Here is a 22,044-nt window from a genome sequence, read left to right as displayed (position 1 = left end):
CTGGAGATCTTCCCAGATTTACGATTGATTTAGAAATTAGAGTGGTTGGTTCACCTGGGAAAAATGCTTGCTTTGGAACGTGGACCCTACGGCATTATACTTTTCTGAGGCCCCTCTTCCTTCCCAAATCCCACTCTCTCCAGGGTCTTCTCAAAAATCTATAAGAATTGCCCAACCCAGACCTGGCAACCTTATGTTTGTATGATTACATTACTAAACATAAGTGTTGCTGTAGTGTGTTACTGATGACACAAACTCCTGCTTTGTTGTTTTCAAGAAAAAAGCTATAGATGGCGATAAAAATTCAATCAGAATCAATCAAATTCTGCTCCTTCTCATGGGAGTGGTCCAATGATGGAAAATACAGGTGGGTGGGTGGCAATCAGCGGTTACTCTCCACCAAAAGCTCGATGTCCTGCAGCTCAGGTCCTGCAGCTCAGTCTTTAGGGCCCCACGGAACTGGCCAAGGTCCTGCAGGGCCCTAATGGTTGATGGAAGAGTGTTCCACAACATTGGAGCCAAGGCACTGAAGGCCCTGGCCAAGTGGAGGTCTACCAAATCATGGAGGGGCCAGGGGCCACCAGCATATAACCATGTTGGTGAACCTATGGCACAGGTGCCAGACGTGGCTCGTGAGTGCTGAATCTCCCCCTCCCCCTTCCCCCCTCACCCCTGCTAGGCTTGCAGGGACGCATGAGAAAAAGGGCAAGTGGTATGCAAAATGCTCCTCTGATATCTCACAGCCGCCAGTGGCCCTGCAACAGCTGCGAGGGGTCCATCCCCCCACATTGGAGGTTTGGCTGTTGGGACAATCCGCTCCGGCGGAGGCACTTCCTGCCTGTGGAGACATGCCTCCCTTCTTCCAGGCGCGCAGCAAGGTGCCTTCCACAGAAGAATGACTGTGGGCGCCATTTATAGTTTAACCCCACCCCCGCACAAGAAAGTGCTCAAGAAACAGCTGATATGCATCGACAGGCCCCCGGCTCGGCTGCAGTGCACCACTGGGTCAGAGAAGAGAGTACAAGCCGCTGGTACTCTCTAAACCTCCCCCCTCCACTTGCAAAGTTCAGCAGCCACATATATAAGCAAGTGATGGGATCCAAAATTTTTAATAACAGGTTCCGAGGGTCGTGGGATTCAAACAGTGGTGCCGCCACACACGCACCTCCAGTCCCTATTGGGCAGGGAGGTTGCTTTAGTAACCCCTTCTCAGCACTCAGAAAAAATTAGTAACCACTTCTAGAGAAGTAGTGAGAACTGGTTGGATCCCACCTCTGATATAAGCCCTTTGTTTTCGCTTTTGCTCTCTGCCTAAGTAAGACAAAACAAAGCTCTGCCATACTGTTTTCTCCACCGGAGCGGGCTGCAGTATCCTGGAAATGCAGGGGCCATCCTTACACAGTTGCAAAGGAACTGGTACACTGGCGAGCAGCTCGCAAGAGGAGGGACCAGGGCTGGCCAGTGTGCGCTCTCCCCCCCGCCCTTCCATCAGAGGTGCCCACACCTACCCCGCCAGCCATGGTTCCCCTCCGCTCCCCTCCCCTCCTGCAGCAGGGCAGGGCAAGGCTCCACAGCTCGGGGTCTTGGGCTCCAGTTGCCAGCTGGCCAGAGAGCACATTGGACGTCAGCCCCCCGTGCTCCCTCCCTGGCAGCCGGGCCCCGCTCTGGCACCATCTGTCAGCCTCCTCCGGGCAAGTCAGCTTCTTCCCCATGCTGCTCCCTGACAGCCGGGCTGCACACCCGCTTTTCTGAGCGCTCTTCCCCCATGGGGCACAGCTTCCTCCAAAGTCCCTGCCCTGTCCATCCGTCCATGGGCTCTCCAGGTCATGGCGCTCCGTGGATGAGCAGTGCTCTGCTCAGGGGCCAAGACGCGTCAGGAGAAGGGGATGCAAGACAGAGCGAATCCATATAAAAAGAGCAATATTTTTATATTGCTCTTTTTATATGGATTTGCTCTGTCTTGCATCCCCTTCTCCCGACGTGTCTTGGCCATATAAAAAGATCCATATGAAAAGAGCAAAAGTAGCACAACGACCTGCAGGGGAGTAGGGAGCATGTGTCATTGTCAGCAAGATCTTGCCCCATCGTTAAGTTGCTCCGGTGTGTGAGTGTGGGGGGGAGATATGGACTTAAATCGCCCATAAAAGACCAGAGGCGTACCGGGGGTAAATGGCTCCCAGAGATACATTGTCTCTGGGTGCCCCCCCTGGGGGGGCGGAGCCAGGCACCCTCAACCCGGCCCATGTCCATGTTGATGATGACATGGGCGGGGTTGAGGGTGCTCAGAGACAACGGCAGCAGGAAGTCCCGCTGCCTCATCATCTTCAAGCGCCCTCGACCCCGCCCATGTGTCATCGACATAGGTGGGGTCAGAGGCGCCCAGCTCCATACCCCCACTGTCGTCTTCCTGGTCACGTAAGGGGACAATTTTGCGCCCCCCACGTGACCAGGAGAGTGGCGCCCGGGGGCAAGGGGTACCCCTTGTCCCTAGGCAAATACGCCACTGCAAAAGACACAAATATTCCGCACCACCATCACAGGCTGCTATCTGCAAGTCCTCTCCCCCTCCACCCGGATTGACACCGCCATGGCTGGCATCTGCGGCCAAATGCAACACCCCTCGTCTCAGCCTCATCTACAGGTGCATTGTTTGTAGAGAGAAAGAATTTGAGGCTGCGCCCCAGCTGCGTGCCTCCCCTCCCAGCCCGGCATGCGCAGCGGAAGTAACGCGATAGACGAGACTTTCTTTCCTGCCCGGCTGGCTTGCATGCAACTTGCAAGTGTGCGGTGCTGGCTGCCTGTGGTGGTGCGAGTGGCTTCCCTTACTTCTGCTGGGCATGCGCACACACACACACACACCCGCGCACTGGCTGCTCGTTAGGAGTGGGAGTCGAGTTGGACCGTTTCCAAGAAAACACACTTCTTTTCTTCTTGTGAAGTTCAACAAAAAACAAAAGGTAAAACCATGTAAGAAAAAGAAAATGATAGCTGCTGACCTCTAAATCTTCCTTTATGTGCTTTCCCAAAGTTGCTTGGAACCAAAGAGGGGAAAAAACAGTGTGGAACTCCACAGAGGAAACATTTTGTTTCCTGCCTGAAAAACATTTTAAATGGTGTGTGCAAAAAGGGCCCCTGTGTGAAAATTCCAAAGGTGCCCACAGGCTTACTCTTGAGTAACGCGCGCCACGGAGCCAACCATTTTTTCTAAACTAAAACCTCAGTATTCAGGTTAAATTGCCATATTGGCACTTTGCGATAAATAAGTGGGTCTTGAGTTGCAGTTTGGGCACTCGGTTTCTAAAAGGTTCACCATCACTGCTCTATAATCACCCTGTTTTGCATATGAGCAGAAAGATACTGGTATATGGTAACTTGACCACATGATGAAGCCAACTGCAATTTCCTTGCTTCTCTCATTTTTCTTGTGTGATAGCTTTGATGTGGAAAGCATGATTGATGAGCACTACAGATGTCTCAGTGTTGATATGGATGTGATCTCCGCATATTGAGGTATATCTTGCTTTGAATAAATTTGTGGTAGAACTGTCTACATTAATAGGCAGTTGCACAAAGTACATGAAAGTGGTAGAAATGTCAGCAAACCATGCCATTGAGTTCACAAACAACTTTTCAAAATTGAATGGACAAAAAAGATGCTGAAACCTTCAAAGAGAACAAAATAGAGGATACTGGATGATGCTTAGGTTGTTTTTCACCTTCTGAGTATTTATTTAAAATATTTATACCCATCTTAACTCTTTAGACTTGAAGTGAATAATAAAACAAACAGTTTCAGTTGCATAAAACACAGTCCTTAGATGGATCAGTCAAGGTGGCCTCAACGTTAATTTCAAAGTTCCCAAAACTATGTCTCAATCTGCAAGAGCCACTTCATCGGCTCAGTCAATACTACAATTAATAAACTATTCAAACAGTGCACAGTATCGCTAACCTGTTCTTGAAACTCAGTGTGGTTTGTACAATCAAAATTGATGTTGTGTTTATCGAAAACTTTCAAGAAAAAACACTTGCAAAGGAAAATGGCCAAACCACAACCCCCCCCCCCCCCGCTTGAGACTTATGAAGGATCATATACTCATCTGGGACTAATTGAGATAAAATTATGTTTGATGCTTCTGAATCTTCCAACCGGGTTTCTGTCATGCATGGCAATGTGTTCGTCTCCACAAGCAAATTAACTGCTGTCAGACATACCCAACAGACCAAATTCTACCCAAAGTCATAGCCTGATCACAGGCTAGCATTGGTCTTGGTTTCCAGATGCAGGTGGATCTTTCTCCACAGGCTGATCTTCTTGCCAGTCATAGCTACTAGCCTTTCAAGGCCTTAGTTTATAGACAAGGTGGACAAAGGAACATGACCTCTTTTTCTCACTACATGCAGCAGTTGCATATCCCTTTTTTGACAGCTGTTGACTAGGTAGTCCACCTTTTGGTTCTTGACCTTTGGCACACATCTCAGGGAAGTCCAGTTTTGAAACCCCAGTTTTTCTCCCTGGAGAAAGAGCCAGGCCAGAGTACTTAGCACAGTGGTTCTCAACCTTCCTAATGCCGTGACCTTTTAATACAGTTCTTCATGTTGTGGTGACCCCCAACCCTAACATTTATCTATTTTACAGATGGAGAACACTGATGCAGAGAGTCTTAGGCGACCCCTGTGAAAGAGTTGTTCGACCCCCAAAGGGGTCCCGACCCACAGGTTGAGAACCACTGAGTTAGCAGGTGTTAGAAGCTGGCTCTGATTAAACTGATAAGAACAGATTGACTTTCATTCAGAGAATATCCAAAACACATATATAAAGAAAATGTATGTGGAGCAAATACAGATACTACACTTGATTTTAGCCAAAAGGCCGAGATTACATTACTTCCCTTCCTCCACACCTCGCATTGTCTGACTTAAATAGTGCCTAGAGAAAGAGAAAAGAATTCTCTCTCACATTATGGGTAGATGAAACCCTTCACTTGTTAAAATATTGGGTTTTATTGTACTTCCTTCTTTTGGGTAAGCTGTTCTATTCATAATGGAGAGTGCAAGGCATCCAACCAACAAAAGGCATGACATGTAAAATTGAGGTAAAATGTTTTTGATCCAGGGAGCCAATATAAATCTTTGTTTTAAGGCAAACCATAATGATGGTTTGTTCTGTTATGAATCTGAACTGTAGAATGACAATAAAGCAATGTTCTTCAATCTTAGCTTCAACTAATAAAACCAGGAAAATAAGTAGTAGGTTATGTCCAGATTTAATTAAACAAAAGCGGGGGGGTGGGGGGGGCTTAACCCTACAAAACTAGAATTAAGTACCTAAAAGGTCAAGAAATTGTTTAAGGGCCCACTAAATATAAAACTACTAAATAGCAATAAAAATGTATTCATTACAAATTGAAATCATTTACATTTGTAAAAGGCCCATGATAGTCTACATTGTATATATAATATCACAATAACAATACACAGAAAGGTCCAACAGGACACTTTTTTGACCCTTAAAAACAGTCACATTTTGACCAACTGGTCTTTTTCAGTGGTTTACAGTAATACAGTGTTTAGCTACCAGACTACAAATTGCAGTTATAAAGCTTTTTTATGACTAATTGTTTAAAAATTATTTAAATTGGCACCCAGATCTTCCACACAAAGCCATATCTTTTTAAAGAATATAGTACAATATAGTGCCAATCATGCCCAATTCTACTAGGACAAAATCTTATAATGACTAAGTCATAGGAAATTCTGGAGCAAATGAATTATCTGGAGCAAATGAATTATCCTGGACTTGTGACTGAGGGAAAAACCAGCTGAGGAGAAAGTGTTGAATGCTTGGGAGATTGTGGGGGACAATGTATTTGTCCCCCACAATCATGACCAAATGTTAATTTACACTATCGTTTGATGGTAGAAATTGCACACTCCCCTTTGGTTTAATTATATTTTAGAAATTTGTTATGTCCACAACAAGCATCTATAATGGAACCAGTAAATATTGTGATGCCACTAACACAGCCAATGGTGCACTGAAATAAATGTAATGGTTCTGGTAACATCAATATATTGACTGATTTGCCCGTTGCTCATTTTTTCTAAATGTTAGATTTGTCCTTTATTTACTTGCACCATATGTTTGTAATTACTGATCCTTTGCAAGTGCATTAAGAACCTTTCAGTATCAGAGACTTAAAGAGTATTCTTAAGCAGAGTCTTCAGTGCAGGTGTGTAATTGTGTTTAGGATAGCACTGTTAGTCTGCTGAGTAAACAAGGGTAATTGGAGGACTTACATGCTTATTCCATTTCATTGATTTAACAGCAGCTTTCAAGTGACGCACTGTATTCCCCGTCTTTTTAAATTCAGCAGAATTGCTAAAGTACTTTCTGGCATGACATGTTCTGTTGCTGTTTGGGGATGAGATAGTAAACTCCCACTAGTTGTATTCTGCAAACCTACAGAAGTTCATATCCACAATGTAAAGGGTCATATTCACATGGACAGTTGCATCTGGTTGTATGGTGTATGCAACACTGCGATGCACAGAGGTATGAAGCTAGACCAAAATCAAAACAGAGTATAAGCCTGTCTTGAATCAGGAAGGTTTTAAAAATTCCACTTTACTGGAAAATATTCTGAAATATATTGGAGTAGACAGCAGGTACAAACATGTTATTATGGGTTTACTCCTGAAACTGTTGCAGGAAGCGTCACAATTTGTTTGTAGCATCTCTAAGATAACTTAATTGGGTGAAGGGTGTACTATCTCATCCTGGGTATAAATTGTTTGCCCATGGTACTTTCCCTGGTTGATTCTATAGGATGTTTGTGTTTTATGGGTGAAATTATTGTTGTAAATACTACCAGAAGGTATTCTGGTTTGGTGGAAATCTCATTCTGTGAGAATGTATGTGCATTTATGTACATTTAATCAGTGGCATAGCACCCATGGGATGGGGGGGTGACGTCCTGGGCGGAGCCGCAAAGGAGGTGTGGTGGGGTGTTCCAGGGGTTGGGGGCGTGCCACAGCAGCAGGAGCTTGGGGCGCGCACATGCCCCAGGTGCAGTTTCCCCTTGTTCCGCCCCTACATTTAATGGAAATCCACACTAGAAATATGAGTTTCCTTGCTATTTGCTGAATCCTACACCTACCCTGTTTCCCCTAATATAAGACATCCCCGAAAAATAAGACATAGTAGAGGTTTTGCTGAAGTGCGAAATATAAGGCATCCCCCGAAAGTAAGACATAGCAAAGTTTTTGTTTGGAAGCATGCCCGACGAACAGAACACAGGAAAAATGACATCCCCTGAAAATAAGACATAGCACATCTTTGGGAGCAAAAATTAATATAAGACACTGTCTTATATTCGGGGAAACACGGTAATATGAGCTATGACAAAGCAAGTACAATGCAAATAGGAATTCTATTACGTTGGGAGTTTGAATGAAATGAGGGCATAGTTATTCAAAAGAATATAGCAGTATAGTTCCTGCAAAAGGGGGAAATAGTATATGAAGTGGGCCATGCTGTTTCGTAAGAAGAATGACATTTGTGGGAATCTTCCTTCAGGAAAGTTTGCCTTATCATTTAATTAAAAAAACTGGGTTGTGGGGAAAGCTTGTATAATTTCTTCTGATTTTCAGAATAATCAGCATGTGTTAAATGAGCAATTATTTTTTCTAGCTTGTGTTTCTAAAATGGTCTTGATACCTGGCCAGTCAATTGGATATAATTGTTGCTCTCAAGGAACGAAGGAGTGTTGCACATCTATTTTGTTTACCTGCACCAGAATGACGCAATTGTAAAAAAAAAAAAGCATTAACAGAAAGCTGGCATTTGGACAACAGCCGTATTAATGGAATAGCGCCCCTATTACCAATGATTCAGTCATCTGTCAGCCTGATAAATGGATTAGTGTAAGAGGTATTCCAGTGGGGAAATGTAGCCCATAGGGCTTCCAGCTAATTATATTTAAGTTGTTTAGTACTGCTGGGAAGCCATATCCAGGCAATTGCTGAAAGCTTTGATGCAACGTGCCCCATTAGAGCCTGTGTTCAGAAACTCATTATCCTTTCTGGCTTGTGTTGGATAGATTCTAGGAAGCTGACATGAAATGGAGAGCAGCAATAAAGAGCCAAGGAGACATTTTAATTCACCTTCTGAAACATTTCCTGATTCAGCAACTGCATGATTTTTTTTCCATATTTGCAAAGGAAGAATCTGCTTTTACATGCACATCCTTTTTGTCTGTGTGTAAAGGACCCTTTTATGAATCCCTTTGCTTGTGTGTGTTTGTGTTTGCGTGCGCGCACACACATCCCTTTTACTTAATTGCAGAAGTCTGCTGCGCGTCCTGCCTGACTACCGTTATCCATGCCTTATGTCTTCAGAATTTGACCAACTGTGAGATGGTTCTTCTTTGGCTGCTCTTTAAAGCCATTCATAAATCACAACTGCTTTAGGACACAACTGTGTATCAGCTGCGTGCACATGCCATGTTGTGCATCACTGGACAGTGTTTGCTTGTTGTATGCACTTCCAGGAGCAATTTGCTGTTTTCTACTTGTCTCAAATGAACGTGCAGCACAGTGATATTTCTTTCAGTGTGGTTTGAGTGTCAGACTTAGATCCAGGTTCAAAGTTCCACTCTGCAATAGAAGCTTGCTGTGTGTAATTGGACAAGTCTCACTCTGTCATCCCAAGCTATCTCACAGGACTGTTTGTGTAATTTTATTTTGTTATGAGGATAAAACGGGGAGAGGGGGAAGGGGATCGTTTCGAGGATAAAACAGGGGAGGAGAACTTGGCGTATTACATTTTTAAAAAGTCGTGATGCAGTTGATCATAGGCAGTCAGTGCTTTAGTGAACCTGCCTTTCCTTTTTTGTATTGACACTTGTTTTAGCTGATAACATAATTCAGAAAGGAGATCACCAATTGAATAAAAAAATCTTAAATATTCTGTTAGTAGGGCTTATAAAATTCAGCACAGTTCCATAGTGTATGTCTTAAGCAGCTATGAATGGATTCCATATTCCATTCCATATTCACGGCTTTGGACCTGTATACCTGAGGGACCACCTCTCCACATTCTTCAGAGGAGGACCTGTTGGTGATCCCTGGCCCTAAAGCAATCAGGCTGGCCTCTACAAGGCTTTGAAAAGCCCTGGCTCCCACCTGGTGGAACAGGCTCCTGAGGGAAATCAGGGCCCTGCGGGACCTGTAGAGTTTCCGCAGGGCCTGTAAGATGGACCTGTTCTGCCAGGCATTTGGCCAGCCTGATTAAGAACATCACTACTGTTCCATCTGGCCTCCCATGGGTGCAAGGGGGGGGGGTGAGGGGTGAGGGATATGACGCCATCTAAAGCTATATAGTTCCTGGTTTTATCAAGTGATTTAGTTTTTATATTGTGTTTTAAAGCTGTATTTTATATTATGGTTGTTCAATGCCCTGAGCCCCTTAGGGGAGGGCAGTCTATAAGCCCAATGGGTGGGTGGGTGGGTGGGTGGGTGGTTGTTTTATCACAATGGGGCTATCAATAGCCTGTTGCCTCGGTCGAATAGTTGGCCTAATGATTCATTTTTTCTGCCCTTTCCCAAAAATAGACTAGTGGCAGGTGTAGTTAGGGCTGGAGCCCACTTTTCTCTGAGAGGCTACCTCTCAGAGAGAGAGTGGCGCTCCAATCTCCTTTGATCCATCCACCCCACCCCCCACATCAAGCTTTCTCTGCCCATGGATCACAGGGTCCATGGGCAGTGACAGCTTTCCCATCCACACCCCCCCAAGCTTTCTCTGCCCATGGATCAGAGGGTCCATGGCCTGCATCTGTGTCTGGCATCTTCAGAGGTGTATCACAGAGGGAAGTCACAGAGTGTAACAGACTTCCCTCTGTGATACACCTCTGAAGATGCCAGACACAAATGCTGGTGAAACATTAGGAGTAAGATCCACCAGACCACGGCCACACAGCCCGGAAAAACCACCAGAACCTTTAAAACCTCAGTATTCAGGTTAAATTGCCATATTGGCACTTTGTGATAAAGTGGGTTTTGAGTTGCAGTTTGGGCACTCGGTCTCGAAAAGGTTCGCCATCACTGTAGTTTGTGCACTTCATTGTTCAGATACTCCTAATTAAATTGAAATCAGTGAGCAGAAATTTCTCTGACAGCTAGCTTGGTCAGCAGATGGGACTAAGATTCTAATAACTTGAACAGCATGAGTTTGATAGCAACAAGCAAACCAGCCTGTATAGCCATTGTTCTTAGTCATAAGCATAATAGGAGTTTGACCCATCAGCTTTTCTACTGGCAGAAGGAGGAGGACTGGATGGTAAGTGGAAATTAACTCACATTGTGTAGAGAAAGGGAATTAAGCAAAGCACTCCTTACTATGTCTTTCACCAATGGAATGTCTAGTTGCAATCAAACAACTCTCCCTGCCATCTAATCTTTCTGATAGCTCTATAATAAAAGAAATAGCAAACCTCTACTTCCTGGGTATGTATATATTTAACACGTTTTATCTTATGTAGTCTTGAAATGGTTTCTGGGTCAGTTGTAGAGCCTGTACTATCACAGTGGATCACACACGAACATTCAGGAAATCAGGCTATATATAAGGGCTGGACAAAGTGATTAGGCTTGATCTTTTCTACAGTCTGGTGTAATGCTCTTTTGTATTAGCAGGAAGAATATTTGTATATTTGCAGAACAAGTTTACTTGGGAAGTCTCAAAGATTAGCTATTTTGATTTTCTTTCAGTGTTCTGGTTTAGTGAGAGGCCTAGACTATATTCAGACACAGTTGTGTATGAAAATACAGTTGCAGGTGCATACAAGAGAATTTTGGAAGAAAATCAGCTTGTGCTTTATAGACGCAAAACTTTTGACTGTGTGGATTATAAAAAGCAATAGGTGGTGTTAAAAGAAATGCATGTGCCACAACATCTGATTGTTTTGATGCACAACTTGTACTCTAGATAAGAGGTACTGTTAGGACAGAATATGGAGAAGCAGAATGGCTTCCAATTGTCAAAGTGTTAGACAAGGATTTATTTTATCTCCTTATCTGTTCAGTCTCTGTGTAGAAATTATTATGAGGAAAGCTGGATTAGATTTCTATGAAGGTGGAGCGAAAATTGGTGGAGGGAACATTAACAATTTGAGATATGCAGGTGACACTACATTACTGGAAGAAAATAGTGTAGACTTGAAATGATTACTGATGAGGGTTAAAACAAAAAATGCCAAAGCAGGATGACAGCTGAACACCAAGAAAATAATAACTACTGAGCAATTATACAACTTCAAAGCTGATCATGAAGAAGATGAAATTGTTAAAGATATTTTTTATTCCTTGGCTTCATCATAACCAAAAGCCAAGAAAACCAGGAGGAGACTGAGACTAGCTAGAAAAGAGCTTTAAGTGTAAGGATGTATCAAGACGGTGGGTTCCAGATCAAATCAAGCCTGATCTCTCACTGGATGTGAAAATTAGAAACTGGGGCCATTGTACTTATGGCTGCATTATGATGAGACAAGAATTACTGTAAAAGACAAAAGCGCTAGGAAGAGTTGAAGGCAGTGGGAAAAGAGGAAGACTCAACATGAGATGAATTGACTCTAACAAAGAAGCCAGAGTTCTCACTTTTTGGAAGACCAGAACAAGGCTGTCAGTGATAGGATGTTTTGGAGGTCATTAATTCATACAGTTGTCATGAGTCAGAAGCAACTTGATGGTACTTAACACATGCACATGGGATCTGAATATGACCCACCCACCCTAGCAGAGGGAGACGGAAGGGAGGGAGGGGTGGCATGCAAGGGAAGAGAGGGTGGGAGAGGGAAGGGATGGAGGGGGAGGCATGCAAGGGAAGAGAAGTTAGTGAGGGGAGAGAGTGAGGGGTGGCATGCAAGGGAGGGGAGGGAGGAGGCCCAGCATCTGGATATGACCCATCCACTCTAGCAAAGGGAAAGGGGAGGGAGGTAGGGGGATGGGTGCCAAGCACGGGAAGAAAAGTGAGGGAGGGGAGAGAGTGAGGGGTGGCATGCAAGGGAGGGGGGAGGGCTCAGCCAGCCTTGATTCCCTGAAAACTGAGGTTACAGTTCAGAAAACCAGGTTGCCTCCAAGTCACGCGTTACTCAGGAATAAGCTCGGTAAAGCAACAGTGACATACTTTGAATGGCTGAGTCACGCCCCTCAGAGGGTTTACTCAGAAGCGACACACATTGCCACCACCCCAACTTACTCCCAGGTAAAGGATTGTGACCAGCCAGCCTAGATGTGTGGAAGGGGTGCCTTTCCATTCCCCCCCCCAAGGAATGCAGTCACACACATCAATGACATTGCACAGTATCAGCCTGTGCGTTTCCATGCGCACATACTGCTGGCCTCTGCAATTGATTTGCTTCTACTGTTCCTTTCCCATTTCACCACAATAAGCCACAGCAACTCGTGGCCGGGCCCCACTAGTTAATAATATAAAAGACACTTCCTAGCCTCCATCTCTTTGTTACTTTCTATCATGTTCCAAGGATAGCAGAAGGCATTCAGTTTCGAAATATTTGCTGTGTATCTCTAGTTCTGTAGAACTCTTAAAAGTTTTGTTGGAGAAGACACCTCCCCAATCGGAGGGCAATAAGTTCTGGGTTGACTGTAATTTATCCAGTTCCTTTTCCTGGCTAATGGTACCTTTATGCAAGCTAACTTAACTATTAGGCATGTTGTAAATTTTGTCATGAACGTGAACACCAAGCAGACTTAGTCCTGTAATCATATGCAAAGTAAACTGCTTGCTGATTGGATCACAAGTGATGATTATTGTCAAAGTTGTGTATGGACTCCATGACCTACAGTGCAAACCATCCTGAGACATTAACATTGTATGTGTCTAAGCAAACACTTTTCTTAGCCTCCATCGACAATGTGAAGGACATCTTTTGTGCTGTGCTTTATATGGATTACTTTATATGGAATTGCTTGATTGGGAAGCCTGTTGGGTTAGATATTTAATTGACATTCATATTGTCTATATCAGGGGTAGGGAACCTGTGGCTCTCCAGATGTTCAGGAACTACAATTTCCATCAGCCCCTACCAGCATGGCCAATTGGCCATGCTGACAGAGGCTGATGGGAATTGTAGTTCCTGAACATCTGGAGAGCCGCAGGTTCCCTACCCCTGGTCTATATGTTTTATTTGGAAGCTGTTTTGAGTTTCCAGAGTGGGAGAAAATAAAGGTTCAAATGTGCAATAGTAGAGTGTTGTGCAGCTGTGAATTTGCAAAATGGCCCTTCTTCTGCAAGGTCTTTCCTTCCTGCAGTTGTTGTTATCTTCTGAATTGCATGCTAGGATGGCTATTTAAAAATAAAGTTGAAATTGCTAATATTATACCAACATATTATTTGTATCATTAGGTGATGTCTCTACTGTCATGATGTAACAGAGCTATCCTGGCTTAACTGGAAAACAATACAGGAGTATACTTCTGTGGATATCATTAAACAGAGGGGAAAGCAGATTACTTATTATAAGGAGCAGACACTGAAGGCACTCAGAGGCACTTAAATAGTAAGTTTCAATTCAAACAAAATGTTTTTCTCTTATGTGCTTTTGAGCAAACGTATGTTATAGTAATTTGAAAAAGCACAGTTTACTTATTCTGGAAGTATACTTCCATAATTTTTGAAAATATGAGCAGATTCGTGGTATTATGCCATGACACCAGGAATGATAGAAATGAGGTAAATGCACCAATTTCATTTTTTAAAAGCTGTAACCATAGTAAGCACTTTTGACAATGCATGCAAGAGAACACGTTATAATCATGACTTGCGAACCATATCTGAATTACTGGGGTGCTGTGTGGTTTCCGGGCTGTATGGCCGTGTTCTAGAACAGCCCAGAAACCACACAGCACCCCAGTGATTCTGGCCATGAAAGCCTTCGACAATACATATCTGAATTAGTTTAGACACATCCCAAGAGTCTGATAATGATTGATGGGATCCTTACTTTCAAGCTTCAAGCAGTATGCAGGGCAAACTAGTAGGTGTTTGAGCAGTTCTACTTAATGTTGACTTGGAATTTCCAGGGATAAATCTAGTTCCTGGTTCTAAAAGGGTAAAATCAGTAGAATCAGTAGTGATTCTTTTTCTGTGATAGCTTTACCATTTTATCCCAAAATGAGTACCATACCCTCTGACATTTTTCCTAAATGAGTTTTACACCAGTGTGGTGTATTGAGGAGGGGGTGATATTAGGTCAAGGGGAACATGTGTTCACATTCCTACCCAGTTTTGAATCTCTTTGGCCAGTCATATTCTCTCTCGTCTCTTTAAAGGCAGAATGGCTTCTTAAATCCTTGTGCAAAGACAGTTTAACTGACCATTGATCCACCAGCCAACTGATGTCTTGTTCCCTAGTAGGTTTCTTTGTACTGTGAATCGATCCCAGGATTGGTCCAGTTGGAGATTTTATTTGTGATGAGTAATACCGTGTTTCCCCGAATATAAGACAGTGTCTTATATTAATTTTTGCTCCCAAAGATGCGCTATGTCTTATTTTCAGGGGATGTCTTATATTTCTGTATTCTGTTCGTCAGGCATGCTTCCAAACAAAAACTTTGCTACGTCTTACTTTTGGGGGATGCTTTATATTTCGGACTTCAGCAAAATTTCCACTATGTCTTATTTTCCGGGGATGTCTTATATTCGGGGAAACAGGGTAGTACCTTGTGCAGCAGAAATTGTTTCTAGATTAACAGTTATGTTTTTCAGTTGCTCATAGACAGAAAATTAAAAGGACAATGAAGTCTTCTTAATATGGTAAATATTAAGCACCATATTTGAAGCATGTCGATTTTGATCCATAGAGTTTCATGGTGAAGGTTTTACGGGGTAGGTCACCAGGACGTTCCCCAACCCGCAGTACTTAGCCACATGACCACCACAGTTGATCTCACCCGGCACTTTGAGCTGACTTACACTTAGGCTACAAAATCCATGTCTTCACATCCACAGTAACACTTTGTCTTGCATATCCACAGTAAAATTTTGCTTTTGGTAAAATGTGGATGATTGCAACTTTAATTAAAAGCAACTTTTAAAAAGAAAGCAATTAATATTTATTATTATTTCTGTTTTGGAAAATGTGTAGAAGTTGAACATTTAAAGAATATTATATGAAGCTTCAGCAAGCACATGTATACATTTGTGTGTGGTTTGTTTTAGCTAATAAAATCAATGACAAGCCTTGAAATCAGAAATCATGTTAAACTATTCCTAGCATTTTATTCCAAGTTGCTGATAGCTTATTTATGCTTCATCAGGAGAAGGCTGGAGACCAATAAACATGGAGAGGAGAGCCCCATTGAACTCAGTGGGACTTACATGGCACTGTCATGTGACTTTCTGCACCAAGCTATTGACTTATGATAGCACCAACAGAGTTTAGCAGAGGACTACTTAGAATAAAAATGGCTACTTTTGTAATGTAATGTGAGTCCTGCTGTAATCTTTGCTGTGCCACAGAGCTCCAGAATGAGCCACCTTTCATTGCTGGAGTAACAGCTGGAGTAACAGCAAAAGCGCTGGGTCACTTAGGAGGAAACTGCACTTAAGCTTCTCCCCAGTTTACAGGACAGCTGAGCAGCCTGGAGCATCTCCGTGTTACTGTGGATGTGAAGACATGGATTTTGTAGCCTAAGTGTAAGTCAGTGCAGGGTGGGATCAACTGTGGCGTTCATGTGGCTAAGTACTGTGGGTTGGGGGAAAGTCCTGGTGACCTACCCCATAAAACCTTCACCATGAAACTCTATGGATCAAAATCGACATGCTTCAAAGATGGTGCTCAACAGTAGGCCCCCCAGGCTGAACAGCATCAATGCAGCTGGGGAAGAGCAAAGGAGGACCCAAAGTATTCAGGACAAGGATGACGTGAATGGGGGAAACCCTTATGGGACCTCAATTGTTGATGTGGTTCATGACGAAAAGGGTTACCTGAGCTGCAAAGATCATTGTATAATCAGAACATGGAATGTGAGAGGAATGTACACTGGAAAGCTGGAGACCATCAAGAGGAAAATAGAAAGGACAAGTGCGGATGTAGTGGAAGTAACTGAACTGCATTGGATTGGATCTGGAGACTTTAGCTCGGATGACTACACCATTTATTACTCAGGGAATGTAACCGAAAGAAGAAAAGGAGTTGCCATCATGGCCAGCAAAAAGATTGGAAGATGCATAGAGAGTCCTAAATAGATCAGCAACTGAATCATGTCAATCCACATCAGAGGGAAGAAATGTTTGAATGTGACTATCATCCAAATCTATGCACCAACAGCCGATGCTTCGGAACAAGACACTGAGGACTTCTACAGCCAAGTCCAGATTGCTAGCAACCAAACTTCCAGAAAGGACATCATCTATGTCGTGGGTGATTTCAATGTCAAAGTTGGAGAAGGAGAAGAGGCAAGAGAAGTTGGTAGACATGGTCTAGGAGAAAGGAATGATACTGGGGACTGCTTTGTGCAGGCCAGGAAAACAAGCTTAGAATCACCAACACATTCTCACCCAGCCTAAGCAGTGCCTTTATACCTGGACATCTCCAAATGAGCAGCATTGCAACCAGATAGACTTCGTGCTCTGTCAGCAAAAATGGAGAGGATCAATTTCTGCTGTGAAAACGCTACCAGGTGCAGACTGTGGGCCTGATCACCAACTCCTTATAGCTAAGGTCAGGGTCAGATTGTGTAAGAGTAAATGTCCTGCCATGCAAAAGAAGTTCAATGTCAGCAAGATCCCTGCACAATATACAGTTGATGTGAGAAACAGGGTTGCTTTACTCAGACAGGAAGAAGGAGATCCAGATTAACTATGGGCAGAGATCAAGGGAACCATAATTGAAACTGCCCCCAAACATGTGCCATTCAAGAAGTCAATACATGGTGGAAACTGGCTAACTGCAACCACCCTCCAGATTGCTGATAAGAGGCTAAGGTTAAGGGCAGGTTAGATGATTGTGTTGAGCACAACAAGCTCTGGAATGCAGAGGTAGGAGTGCCTATACGCCTGATCAAATTGATCAAATCACTCTATGGCGGATTCTGCATGGGCTAAAAACAGCAGTGTGAAAATGATGTGAAAACATGACTAAACGGAAGAAGAAGAAGAAGAAGAAGAAGAAGTAGTAGTAGTAGTAGTAGTAGTAGTAGTAGTAGTGTAACACAAGTAGGCCATAGGTACTAAACTTCAGTCTCACCATTAGGCTGTGCTAGAGAGTTTCTGTGAGCAGTCATGTCTTGATATCTTTTAAATAGATAGGCTTTATTTAAAAGATGGGATTGTGTAAATTTGCAGCAATTCTTCTTGGTTAGGCAATCATATGATGTTCATAAAGAGTTGTGAATTACAGGAGAATAAGTGGAAATTTTCTTACGTTTAAGTGCAACCTTGATCTGATTTCAGGTGTTGTCTCTTATTCTAGATTTCTCCATAGTCGAATGTAAAGATCTCCATGGTAACTCAAACCCCCAGAATCTTCTCACCAGCCTGCAAGAAGCAGTTTTCAACAGCTCAGAGGTCTTGTGACCAGGTAAGCCAATCCATATAAGAAATGGACATATTTGTAATTTGCATTCTTCTTTGTTAAGTGGTAGACAGAGCGTGACACTTAACTGTTTCCATAACTTTTTAAATTATTAGAGCTTTTAAAATAAGAACTGCTACCTTGGAGAGTATTAGAAATATTGATGACCTCACCTTTAAGTATTAGCTTAAAGAGGTGAAAATTTAAATCTCTGCGATAGTTATTTATATTTCATTAGTAAAAATCGATGTGTTGCAGTTGGGTCTCCTAGCATATGGCAGATGATAACTGTTGTCATGTCCTCTTTCATTTAACAGAAGGCAATGTCATTATGAGTTGTTGCGTACCTTAGTATGAAAGAAGCTGCAACTCTTGTTAAGGTGGCATATTTGACACTTTCCTATTTAAAATAAACAGAAGAGGGACAGCAATACTGATTGCCACTTCTGTGTATTTCAAAGGAATAAGTAGGGCATAATAGTGACACCCTGTTCACAGTTGATACAACCACATGTATTTTTGTGTGTGAGGTGTAAAATTCTGTATAAAAAGCCATCTTATTTTAATTTTCTTGCTGTAACAAGTTAAAGCAGACAGTGAGTGCGACCTTCTAGTGTCTTTTAAGCATAAACAGAACTTGGCAAGTCTTGTTGTATTGAGGGAGAGAAACAAACAAACAATACCAATAAAATTTCTTCACATTGAACGCCAGGCAAGTATTTGGATTCATCAGATTGTTAGTTATTCTGGATCAGGAGTGGGTTAAATTTGGGCCAGATTATTTTCCAGTGTTCTAGCTTTTAATTGGTGTTCATAAGATGAAGCCCAACAAATGTCTTTAAAAAAAGAAAGGGAGTACCGTATATACTTGCGTATAAGTCAAGGTTTTCATCCCTTTTTTAAGGCTGAAAAATGCCCCCCCTCGACTTATACGCCCCCCCCCCCCGCGGAGCTGCAGCACTTACTTGCGAGTCGCGAAGCCTCATCCCCCTCACTAACGCACGCTTTCTTTTTTGCAGGCTCCAAATCTAAAGCTTGGCTTCAGGGAAGCCGCCGCTTGGGGCAGCCTGTCTCTATGGTTTTCTTAAAGAAAACCATAGAGACAGGCTGCCCTGAGCAACCGCTTCCCTGAAACTAAGCCTTAGACTTAGAGCCTGCAAGAAAGAAAGCGTGCATTAGCGAGGGGGACGAGGCATTCTGTATTTCGCTTTCTACTGCCTTCAGCCGGTTCCCCTCTCCCCAGACCAGCATGCTCCCACCTCGCCCCTCCTTAAAAAACCTCCCAAAGGCTTCTGGGGCGCTCCTTTCCTCTAACTGTGGCTCCTTTGCCGGCTCAGCACCTTGCCTCCTGATGGACATTTCCCACCCTCGACTTATACGCGAGTCAATAAAATCTCCCAGTTTTTTAAGGTAAAATTTAGTGCCTCGACTTATACGCTGGTCGACTTATGTGCGAGTATATACGGTAATTGATACTCTTGGCACCTTTTGGCCCCATTTAATCTTGAAATTAATTTGGACCTCCTCTTATTTAAATTATATTGGTAGAAATTTTATTCTGTTTTTCATTACTGGTAGGATCCAAAATGTCATTAAGTGAGTGGAGAGCCATTTCCATGAATGTGCCATCTTTAATGATTCCACTTTTCTACGCGTTGCAATCCACACTGTTTATAAGGGTCCTTTTATCCTGTGAAGCTTGGTATCTAACCCTATGTCTCCTTTCCTTCCACGGCTGCTTACTGCTAAAGCAAAGGGATTGTTAACTATGCCAATACTCCTGTCAAGCTTGGAGCTGCTTTGTTAGCATCTTTTGAAAGCTTGATTCTTGAGGTGCAGTTGCTTACCCTTACAGACATTGTGCCTATTCTAAATAATATTATTTTATTTATTTTTCTTCACTAGGGGCCTCCTCTTGTGAAATGTTTGATAGCAAACTATGTTTCAAAATTGGAACCCTAAATGTGAAAACATACAACATGGGGATTTTAATTAGTTTCATTAAGAAGCAAGCAAGTTGTACCCGCATACTATTCCAAATGTATGATTAGAGAAATGTATGATTAGAGAAAGGCCTGCAGTCCATCACATATAGTTCCTCAACTAATGCAGTGGTGACTCCTGCCTTGGCAGCTAGTTGTGCACTCTGCTGTTCGAGCTATGCTTTTGCCTGGGCTCTCTTTATTCTCTGAATTTGTTATCCTAGGAGTTACCAAGGCATCCTTGGGAACTGGCCACTTTCTTTCATGGATCCCCTAACAATCCCATTTTTGGTGGTGACTCCTGTCCCTGCCTGTATGGGTCTATTACTCCAGTCAATAATTGAGACTCAGGAAAGGTTCAAGAGCTTTATTGAACTGTGTCAGGACCTTAGCTGCAGAAAGCCAGAGCTGGGGCCCTGGATTTTGCAGCTAGCATATATCTCCAAACTTTCCCACTTTCTCAGTTTCCCCCCTCCCCCCGTTTCCACAATAGAAAGAATAAGAAAAGGACAGTGTTTAGACCAGTATTGTTATGTGTTCCAAACTCAAGGACAGCGATAGACTCATTCCGGCCTCAGGGAGGGGGAGATTACAAGCATAGCAGTTGAAACAGAATGACCCATTAACATACAGATAACAGCAACTGCAGGTGTGACCTTGGTGCCAGCCTGGCGATGCCAAGCCAGGCTGGCACTGACCCTCCTGGTCTTTTGGCCCAGTAGCAACAGCTGGCCGTAAGGTCCCTGACAGTCCTTAGGGTCAGAAGGCCCTGGCATCTTGTGATCTTTCAAGTTGTTGTCTTCTATTGTGTTCTTATTCTGTGATGAGGAATTGTCAGGCCCAATCCCAGTACCTTAAATCCTGGGTCAGACTTTCCACTCAGTAGTTGAACTTCCATCTCATCAGGATTAAGATTCAGTTTATTATCTCACATCTGTTCCAGAACTGCATCCAGGCATCTGTTCAGGGTTTCTACAGTCTCTCAAGGATTGATCAAAAATGCGAGATAGAGCTCAGTGTCATCCACAAATTGATGATAGACAACTCATATCAAATCTCCAGATAACTTTACCCAGTGGTTTCATGTAGTTGTTGCAGGATCCCAAAGGTCAATGGTTTGAGTGGCAGTTTCCTAGTCCCCCTTCTTAAACCTTCCCTCTAGGTAGGTCTAGAATCACCACAAAATGGGATCTTGCAGTCCTAGTTCATCCCAGTTTGTTGATCAATGTTATTAAAAGCTACAGAAACATCCACAAGAATCAATAGTTATACTCCCTCCAACATCTCCTGGCACAGGTCATCCACCAGAGTGACAAAGGCTGTTTCAGTCCCATAACCAGGCCTGAAACTAGATTAGAAAGAATCTAAATCATCTGCTTCATTCAGGAATACGTGAAGTTGTTGAGGCCTCTCCTGCTTAATCACCTTGCTCAAGAATGGTATATCACAGACTGCTTGGTGGCTACTGTAATCTCCTGTGTTGAGGGCAGACTTCTTTAATAAGGTAGAGCCTTTTTCAGTGCTGAGGTGATCACCTCTTAAGGAGGTATTAATTGCCTCAAACCTAGTCAGCCGGTCCCCTCCATGGTAAATTAAGTATCCAGGAATGGCAAGGGTCATACAGAGAAGTGGTAGGCCTAAAACCTCCAGTGACCTTGACCACATCCTCAGATTTAACAAACTGAAAAGTATCCCAAACATCTGGACAAGTTGGCATCCTGACACTTTATGACACTGTCGTGGCTAAGTTATTATCAAAGGGGAGTCTATGGCCAATTACGAACAGCAAGGTTCTTGCGTTTTCAGAGAGAGTTGGCCAGGGGTTTTTTGCTTCAGGGCATATCCAGCATTATTATCTTCACCCTGTTTGCAGCAGGGCAGGCATTACCCATCAGCTGGTTTTTTGCTTGTGCCAGGACACATACACACACCACACACTCTGTTTTGTGGGTTCTCAATCACGCATGCGTGCTTTAATTTTTAATATAATCTTTTATTTTTATTCTTATTGATAGATCGATATATCAACATAAAAAAGATGAACTATTAAAGAAATGTCTTGAATGTGGCATCTGTACACTTTGCCTAAATGCTGATTGTCTTTATGGCAGAAGTGAGGGTGGGGGATGGTGGAGTGCAAACTGCAAAACTGCAAAAGGATGTTGTGAACTACTATTTGCTAAGCTCTCCAGGTTTATAATCATCCATCTTACAATGTGCTGTAAACGAAAGTGTCAAGACTGGCAGGTTTTTCACGGTGTGGTCTGAAATCACTGATTGTTTTGTGTATAAAACTACGAGGCTGGAGACATCTCAGTTTGTTGATCAAATGCAGGGGCTAATCAAGTGTTTGGACTGATCAGCTAGTCTTTTTTTTAACATTTTTAGTGTTAGTATTGATTTATTATTTTTTTGCCTATTTATTTTTTTAAGATCTAAAGATATGTAGGAGCAGGGAGGCCATGGGC

General features: G+C 43.1%; 1 protein-coding gene across 1 annotated transcript in view; it reads left to right on the top strand.

The window, feature by feature from the left end:
- Positions 1-22,044, top strand: part of TBL1X (transducin beta like 1 X-linked) — a 169,878-nt gene that overhangs the window by 93,265 nt on the left and 54,569 nt on the right. The window contains 2 exon segments of the mRNA XM_048493434.1: positions 13,424-13,577; positions 17,493-17,600. The gene's annotated coding sequence lies outside the window, so the exon portion shown is untranslated.

This window comes from Sphaerodactylus townsendi, linkage group LG04 (genome assembly GCF_021028975.2).
Source record: "Sphaerodactylus townsendi isolate TG3544 linkage group LG04, MPM_Stown_v2.3, whole genome shotgun sequence".
In the NCBI taxonomy this organism is placed as follows: Eukaryota; Metazoa; Chordata; class Lepidosauria; order Squamata; family Sphaerodactylidae; genus Sphaerodactylus; species Sphaerodactylus townsendi.
This window is presented reverse-complemented; position numbering and strand designations above follow the sequence as displayed.